Genomic DNA, 10,088 nt, shown 5'->3' with positions numbered 1-10,088 from the left:
GGAAAGTATCATTTTAACTCACCTTCTGCTCTTTGCTCAAGCAGGAACATAAGTGTCGCGCGGGTGAGCGAGCAAAGAAACATCTCAATCATAAAATGGGAAACTACTGCAAGACAACCGAAACATAGCCCGCCGATGACACCTCCAGGCCGGAAGGCAGGAATTAGACAAGGAAACTCCAATGTGTGTGCAAAACGAACATGAGCGAAACAACAATGTTTTGTACTCTCCGACATTACCCTCTCCGATGCGAACAATATCAAGTGAACTAGGACTCCCCTAGAAGATGCCTGATTCTCCAAAAACTGGGACTGACGACGGGTTATTATGTCGATAAGTTCGAAATAACACCCTTTAAGACCAAGGGCCTTTGCCAAAAAGAAGAGTTTGACCTCCATCGAACGACGACGGGTTAACCTTTCGACAAGTTCGAAATAATACCCTTTAAGGCCAAGGGTCTTCGCCAAAGAGAAGAATTCGACCTCGATCGAACGACGACGGGTTAACATTTCGACAAGTTCGAAATAACACCCTTTAAGGCCAAGGGCCTTCACCAAAGAGAAGAATTCGACCTCGATCGAACGACGACGGGTTAACATTTCGACAAGTTCGAAATAACACCCTTTAAGGACAAGGGCCTTCACCAAAGAGAAGAATTCGACCTCGATTGAACGACGACGAGTCAAAATTTTGACAAGTACGAAATAACACCCTTTAAGGCCAAGGGCCTTCGTCAAAAAGAAGAGTTCGATCTCGATCGAACGACGACAGGTTAATATTTCGACAAGTTCGAAATAACACCCTTTAAGGAAAAAGGCCTTCGCCAAAGAGAAGAATTCAACCTCGATTGAACGACGACGGGTTAACACTTCGACAAGTTCGAAATAACACCCTTTAAGGCCAAGGGCCTTCACTAAAGAGAAGAATTCGACCTCGATCGAGCGGCGGCGGATTAACATTTCGACAAATTCGAAATAACACCCTTTAAGGCCAAGTGCCTTCGCCAAAGAGAAGAATTTGAGGTCAATGGAACAACAACGATTAACATTTCGACAAGTTCGAAATAACACCCATTAAGGCCAAGGGCCTTCGCCAAAGAGAAGGATTCGACCTCGATCGAACGACGACGGGTTAACATTTCGACATGTTCAAAATAACACACTTTAGGACAAGGGCCTTCACGAAAAACAAGAGTTCGACCTCGATCGAACGACGACGGGTTAACATTTCGATAAGTTCGAAATAACACCCTTTAAGGTCAAGGGCCTTCGCCAAAGAGAAGAATTCGACCTCGATCGAACGACGACGGGTTAATATTTCGACAAGTTCAAAATAACATCCTTTAAGGCTAAGGGCCTTCTCCAAAGAGAAGAATTCCACCTCGATCGAATACCGACAGGTTAACATTTCGACAGGTTTGAAATAATGCCTTTTAAGGCCAAGGTCCTTTGCCAAAGAGAAAAATTCGACCTCGATCGAACAATGACGGGTTAACATTTCGACAGGTTTGAAATAACACCCTTTAAGGCCAAGGGCCTTCGCAAAAGAGAAGAATTCGACCTTGATCGAACGACGACGGGTTAACATTTTGACAAGTTCGAAATAACACCCTTTAAGGCCAAGGGCCTTCGCCAAAAAGAAGAGTTTGACTTCGATCAAACGACGACGGGTTAACATTTCTAAAGTTCAAAATAACACCCTTTAAGGCCAAGGGCCTTCGCCAAAGAGAAGAATTCGACCTCGATCGAACAACGACGGGTTAACATTTCGACAATTTCCAAACAACACCCTTTAAGGCGAAGAGCCTTCGCCAAAAAGAAGAGTTCAATCTTGATCAAACAATGACGGGTTGATATTTCGACAAAAGTTTGAAATCACACCCTCAAGTCCACGAGCCATCACCGAAGAGAAAATTCGAAATATTCCTAAGGCCAAGAACTGTCAGAAAATATAAAGGGCAAGAAAGACAGGGACTTGCCATACGGGAATCTACCTCGCACCAAAGTCACGAAAAGCAAGAGCAAAGATAAAGTGTAAAGCAAATAACAACAAAAAAATTCTTCTTTATACAAAGTCACTGCGCAAACAGTTGTATATTACATACGGCCCAGGCCAACGATAAAAAAAAGGAAAAGAAGAGGAAAGGATAAAGAAACAACCACAACCGACAACAAATAAAAAAATAGAAAACAGACAAAGATAGGATTCTTTCACTCGACGTTATCATCGTCACCATCTCCAGGAAGTCCTCCCTCATCATCCGGCCCTCATTGGCCTCCGGAGTCATAGAGTCATAACCATAGTTGACACGAGCCTCTCGCGCCTTTGCCCATGCTCCTTCATATGCGGCCCCAGTAACATTGCCCACCTCCCACAAACTCTTATATATATATCCCGCTGGGCTTCAACATGAAGCAAGATCATGCAAGTGGTGGGGGACGACAGCGGAGGAAGACTCAATTTGAGCCAGCAGTTGCTCTTTTTCAACCTCCAGAGCGGCGACTCAATCCCCCAAGACCGACGCTTCTCGATAGATCTCACCAATGCGTTCACCAAGTCTCGCCTCCCTTAGTGTGGATGTCGCCCTTTCCAATTCCTGCTCGGATTGGAGGATGAGGATAGTATTCTCCCAGGCCGCCGCCCTTGCCGTAGCCGAGGGCCAGGTACTCTCGATGCTCTCCAACCCGGTAACCTTTCTCTCCAACTCAGCTAACTTTCCCATCTCACTCCGCACTTATCGCCTCGACCTTGATAAGAATCTGATCCATTTCGGCCTGCATTGACCTTAGTCTCCCCTACAGATAGTCACACTCTACAGCTACCCCCTTGCCCAACTCAAGCTCTTTGTCCTTCGCGCGAAGTTCCTCCTCGAGCACACTATTTCTGCGAATGGCCTCCATCAACTGCTGGTCTCTCTTCTCCAATTCCTCACCGAGATATTGAGCTCCGGGATTCTCCCTCAGTTGCTCGTGCATCTCATGGCACTTATTGCGATAGTGTCGATACTTCTCCAACATCTTCAAGAAAATCTTGGCCCGAATGTCGGCCCTACGCATACTCTCCACTTCCACCATGTACGTCTGAAAAATGAGAAGATGGGTTAAAGCCATATCAATAAGAAAAATGAGAGAAGTATAAAAGAAAAGAGTAACGTACTCTCAAGCCCATAGCGGCCACCTCATTCATCAAATCGATATCAGGAACTCTCCAGAGAGCCTCGTTCTCGGCAATGGAGCACAAAATGTAGAACTGTGGCACCAAATCCTCCGTGTCGCCCAGGAGATTAACATCCAAAGAGATCTCAAGAATACGGGCCGGTCCTCCCGCACGAACTACCGAATGGGTAATACCCTCCTCAAACATCCTAATATCATTAAGATCGAGGTCCGACTCAGATTTATAGCTGTCGACCATAATGCTCTATCCTCTTTCAGCAGCTGAGGAGGAAGCACGGCCAGATACGGAGGATGAAGGTACGTCCGAAACCACAACTACGGCCTTAGAAATCTGGCCCCCCGTCACAAAAGGTTGCTGATTAACGACAGTGGCAGGAATCTCCATGGACGGGGCAGATACGATGGTTGGCTCCATCTCTACGGGCAGAGTGGTATTAATCCCCGCCCCAGATCCTGTCAAGGGAGAGTCATCCAGGTGTATTACAGTTGGAGGGGTTGTCTCGAATTCCACTCGACGCCTCTTGGATGACCGCTCTTCTTTCTCAACACGGGGAGATTCACCCGTCAGACGAGCGACATGAGTCAGAACCTCAGTTTGAGAAGTGGCCTCCGCAGGAATAACCACAGTCGCAGATTCAACTGAAGCAGCCCTCGATAAAGACCGAGCGGTAGGTGCTGCAACAGGGCGAGCAGACGATGTCGACTGACGAAAAGATAATGGAGGAGCCCTCTGTAAGCACGTGATTTTTGCCCTATGAAAGAATTACTCCCAAAAAATTCAAAATAAAACAATTTTCCTTTGTGTGCAATTTTTGTATTTTTTTGGTATTTTTGTATAATTATTTGTATTTTTGTCTGTGCATGTTTATTTGTTTAAATTAATAAAAATATAAAATATGTCGCATTTTTCATTTAGTATTTATTTAAGTTGTTTTACAAAAATGAGAAAATCATAAAAAATAATCTTTTGCATTTCTAGCATTTTAATGTCCAAATTGTGTGATTTTTATTTGTATTAATGTTTAATTTTGGGTGATAATTATTATTAGGGGGTTAATTAGTATTTTAAGATAATTTTTGTTTTTATAATTTTAGCATTTCTAGTTTTATTAATAAGTAAAAGAAAAGAGAACAAACAAGAAGAAAAAAATCAGATTGGGCCCTTCCTCCAATTTTAAACCCCCAAGCCCAAACCAAATTACCCCTTACCCAGCCCAAAACGCCCCGACCCGGTCCAACACTAAACCAAAAGGACCCTCCCCTTTTCAGTTACCCTGCATCCAAATAACCAAACCCAAAAAACCCTAACACTAACCATCCCCCCCTTCCTTATCTTCTTCTTCTCCAAAAACACCCCAAGCTCCCCTCCCATGGCTTCCCATGGCTGCCCGTTGACCACCCTCCAGTCCACCAGCCTCCTCCCCTCACACACACACACACATCAACACATAGACTCACACACACACAACAAAACACTCACACACACAGTGCACGCAGCAGCCGTTTATGGCTGCTGCTTCTTCTTCGCCTTCATCCCAAATGACCTTGACTACTGCGTCTTCTTCCTCGTTTCAGCTGCGTCAAGCTTGAGCTCAAGCAGCCATGGCTTCCCCTCTCGTTGCTGCGTCTTCTTCCTCATTTCAGCTGCGTCAAGCTTGAGCTCAAGCAGCCATGGCTGCCCCCTCGCTGCTTCTTCTTCCTCGTCACTTGCAACTGTTCAATGCTTCAGCTTCTTCCAGCTTCGTCATCGTCGAGTTGCCGCTGCCCGTCGCTGCTGGTTGCTTCTTCTCCTCCAACTTCACGTCGCTGCGTGCCAGCGGCCATGGCATCTTTGTTACTGCTGGCTGGCTGCTTCTTCTCCTCCCGCTTCACGTCGCTGCGTGCCAGCGACCATGGCAGCTTTGTTGCTGCTGCTGGCTGCTTCTTCTCCATGGCAGCTTCGTTGCTGCTGCTCGATGTTTCTTCTTCTCCAGCTTCGCGCGGCCATGGCAGCTTTGTTGCTTCTGCTTCAGTTCTCGTCGTTGCCAAACACCCCTCCATCGAGCTTTGTCTATTGTTTAAGTTTCCGGGCAGATTCGAGTGATTTTGGTGCAATAATTATCTCCGGACAGATTTGCTTTCATCCAAGTTCTTCGTCATTTCGATCCGGTTAGTGGGTTTGAGTTTCATTTTTTGTTCGTAATTTGTTTGATATTTTCGGATCTAAAATTAGATATGTTCGATATTAAGTTCATGTTTATCGTTTTGTTATTTTCTTCAGTTTGTTTCATTTTTTTTCTTGTTTATTTTTAGGTAGAAATTGTTAGTTTAGTTATAATATTGTTAGATTTAAGTTGAGTTCAATTAATTACTTCTTCAGTTTGTTTTATTAATTTAAAAGGATTTAGTTTTAATATAGAAAAGTGTTAGTTTAAATCATTTGAATCCGTCATGTTTGTTGTTTAATATAGATTTAATTCGTGTTCATTTTGTTTGAAGTTCGTTTTTAATTCAGTGATTTAATGTGAAGTTATGTTTTGGTTTTTAATTTTTTTTTTTTTAGTTTTGAATCATGTATCTTTGTTGTAATTTTGTTGGATTTAATTTGAAGATCAATTGATTATTTGAGTTTAGTGATTTGAATCTGTTTATTTATTTTTGTTTAAAGTTTAATTTGAATTTGAGCTCATGCTTTGAATATATTTGTTTATTATTATTGGTGAATCTGAAAATAAGTTTGTTGTGTAAAAACATTGTTCAGTCAAAATAATTCAAGTTGTTTCTTTGTTGTTCATCATATAGTTTGAGTTTGTTCATAAAATTTGATTAGGAATTGGTTATAGTTGCTATATTTTGGTTAGAATTGATTAGTTGAACTTGTTATAGCTGACGGGGTAGATTGGTAAATTACAGTGTTTTCAGGGTCAAAATGGTAATTTCAGTAAGGTCAGAGGGGTATTTTTGGAATTAAAATTCTGAACAATTATTTATTTTGAGTGCTCTGTACATTAAGATTAAAATAATATTAAAATAATCAATAATGGGAGGACAAGATATAATGGTGGGGAATAATGCAATTGTTTAATATAAGCATGGGGAACAAGATATAATGGGGGGATGATAATGTACTTGTTTAATCAAAAGTGGGGAACAAGACATAGTGGAATTGCGGGGCTCAAGAAAAGTTGTTTAAATAAGTAATAATTGTATTTTTTATGTAGTAGTGGGTTTGGTAGGAGAAAGTGGTTGTTTTATTAATGGATTAAAGGGTTTGGGATGGAAGATAGATAAGAGAGACTTGATCAGATTTTAGAAGGAAAAGGGAGGACAGAGAAAAAAGGACAGAAAGAAGAAAAAAGATAGAGAGAAAAATTCCGAAAATACTAAGACTCCAAAAATAAAAATAAAAACATTCTGGAAATTCAAAAGAAGAATAGTATACCCCTGATATACAATCTAAATATTCTGATATACGGATTCAGAAATTAAGGGTTAAACATTAACTAGTCTTTCAAATCTGAAAAGATTCCCTTTGCTTCTGTCCGTTGATTGTTGTTGGTGTTTCTGGATTTTTACCTTGGTTTTAAAATCCGTCACTGGTTTCTCATTGCTGGTTGTTGCTGGTTATTGGGTGTCGCTGTTGTTGTATGCTACTGAATTTCTGCTGATCTCCCTTTTCTTTTGCTTCCAATATCAGGTACACTACTGTAATACTAGCTATTGCAAGCTAATAATGTGGAAGCATGAATACATATGACGAATGGAATTTTGAAGTGTTAATTTCGCTTTTTCTTTGTTCCTTTTATTGATTATATTTAGGCTATTTCATGTATTACTGAATAATAATTGGAATAAGAGAAAATAACATAAGTTAGTCTTTAATGAATAGGTTTGGCAAAATGGGTTAATTCACCAGTTATGAAGGTTTTAAGATTATCAACAGTAGGTTAATTGTGAACAAGTAGCTAAATTTAGCTAAGGCATGATATAAGTTCGAACAAGATTAGAAGAACATTTAAGTTTAATAAACTTTCTAATAAGCTTTAGTAATTATGGTTAAATCTAGTTTCAAATAATTGTGAATAATTAATCTCAATAGTTTTTTTATAACAATGCGAGTTTTAATTTAGCTATATTTGATTCTTTTGAATATTAGTTGTCGAATTTTTCTTTTATTTATAATTTCGAAATTTTTAAGTGAAATTCCTTTTCATCAATATTTGTATTAATCTAGCAATTAGTATGCCATGCTTTCTTAAAATAAAAAATAAAAAAAAACTCGTAATTAATTAGGATTTTCTTTCTTTATTCTAGAGACTAATTTTAATAGAAAAATGTAGTCGCTTTAAGATTTGTCCATTAAAAATAAATGAGATGAGCCTCACCTAGTAAAATGTATAGATTGCGGAGCCCTCACAAAATGTATGTATTAATTATTTAGAACATCGGAGTTGGCCGTCTAGTGAAATTTTACGGCCTTTCCCAAAACAACAATACGCTAGTCGCTCTAGGCACGTCTTTAACAAATTATTTTCTTAAATATGGGTGCGCATTTATGTAACCCAAATCCAAATCTCAATGGAGTCAAAAGGTGTCGATAACCACGTGTGCATTGATTGTGACGTGGTTTGAAATACGTTTTCACAATGTTGCAATTCTCCGTAAAATAATAACAATAAATAAAAATAATAAAAGCGGCTAAAGGATAAAATTTACACATAAGTTTATAATATGTATTATATCAGATAATCAAGCCGAATATAACAGTTGAACGACCGTGCTAGAACCACGGAACTCGGGAATGCCTAACACCTTCTCCCGGGTTAACAGAATTCCTTATCCGGATTTCTGGTTCGCGGACTGTAATACAAAGTCATTCTTTTCTTCGATTTGGAATTAAAATTGGTGACTTGGGACACCCTAAATCTCCCAAGTGGCGACTCTGAAATAAATAAACAAATCCCGTTTCGATTGTCCTTTAATTGGAAAAACTCCTTCACCCCTCGCAGGGGCGGAAAAAGGAGGTGTGACACCCTCGCTCTCCGCACTCTCCCTGACATCGACAAACAACACATAAGAAATTAAGTAAAAAGCGAAGAAAAATAGCACACAGAAAATGACATCTCACCTGTAAGGGGCCTGCGTCCAAATTTGTCATAAAAGGCCGACCAAGTGCGAACCCCTACCGTATGGGGAAGGATGGCACTCACCCACTCATGGATACCTTCGACAAATAGAGGGGGCAATTTCTCAGATGTAGAGACATAACAGAGTTTAGTACTGTAACAGAAATCGGTCGGATATCTCACCAACTAAAAACATAAGAAACTTACATGCAAAGTTACACTTCTCAGGGAACCCCGTTGGATCTGCCACAAAGTGATCGGTCCGCACAAAGAAATAATTCTCGTAGAAACGATGATTAGCCATGTCGTCCATTTTCACCACCAGACTCTTCGACCCCCGAGGACGCATGTGAATCATCGTGCTGCGAATGAGTTGAGGGGCAAAGATATTGAGCATGTAATCAAAAGTGATCTCACGACCGGCGAGTTCCGCAAACTTGAGCAACATAATGAACAGCTTGTACAGGTACGACGAAAGTTGGGACGGTCAAAATGAACTATGTATCCAATAAGAAAGGGGTAAGCATAGAATACGCAGTACCCGGGACGGTCAAAATGAACTATGTCGTTCCCTACCGCCGGCCGCATGTCAACGTAACTGGGGATTCCCCACCTAGCTTTTAACTTTGCAATGTCTTCTTCTTTTATAACAGAGGGGATAGGTTCTGGCTCCACCCCGGCACGACTTCAGAAGTCAGTCCATTCTCTCCCAAGACGAGATAAGATCTCGGCTACCGACGAGACCTCCTCATCTTCCACCACTTCTACTCCTCCGGTGGCCAGAGCAACATTCTCCGGCGCCGGAATTGTGACAGGGAGATCAGTGCGAGAAGAATCACCAGCCATTTTGTCAAGATGGTGTGGCAAAAAGATAATGGAAAGGAAGGACGAAAGTTTTGAGTCAACTGAGGGCGAATGAAAATTCGGAGTATCAGGAAGAAAGTATATTTGCAAAAAAATTTCAAGCAAAGGGCAAAAAAGTGTGTCAATCGAATGATGTGCTCCTTCTATTTATAAGAGACATAAATCCCCCAAGCACGAAACCTAAGAGTCGTTAATCGAATCTGATAGGGCACGAAAAGTTTCAGTTCCCCAGGAATGTGTGTCATAATGGCAGCAACCACGAAACAACGCTTCAATACTAAACGACGTTTCGGTTTCGAAACAGTCGCAACGGTCGAAGGATATCGAAAGAGCGACGTCATCTCACTTGGAACCTAAGAAACACAACCAAGGGACAAACAGTCAGATTTTTCTCGAATTCGTAACAATCATGATCCGTCTGTCTGGCCCGACAGGGGACAACCCCGACAGACGGAGGGACTAACTGTATTGGTCAAAATCTGACCGCTGCGGTAAAGCTAACCAACATCCCGTCCAGGCGACAAGGCAACGAAATACGACATGGTCTATTCCACATCCAGCACTCTCGATACCCGTCGAGTCAGAAGAAACAACATTTAGAGGACAACCAAGACAGACATAGTGTGAGAGAGCGTCAGACCAAGTAAATAGCAAAGGTCCCATGACTATATATAGTAGGGGAAAACCTTCGGTTAGGGGGTTCCGGACTCCTTCCTCTCTCCTTAGTTCTCTCTTCTGTAACCTTCATAATGAAAAGAAAAACGAAGCAATCTCCGGAAAAATATGTAAAACAATCTCCTCCCTTGATTAATGGGAGTCACAATAAAAAGTTTCAGTAAGATCAATTACCTCTATTTCATCTCATGTACTATTTTCTCAATTAGCTCATTGATCTGGAATTTATTATGTTTAACTAAGATTTACCCCTTTATCTTTTTTAAAT

The sequence above is a fragment of the Nicotiana tabacum genome, chromosome 6 (assembly GCF_000715075.1).
Source record: "Nicotiana tabacum cultivar K326 chromosome 6, ASM71507v2, whole genome shotgun sequence".
NCBI lineage: Eukaryota > Viridiplantae > Streptophyta > Magnoliopsida > Solanales > Solanaceae > Nicotiana > Nicotiana tabacum.
This window is presented reverse-complemented; position numbering follows the sequence as displayed.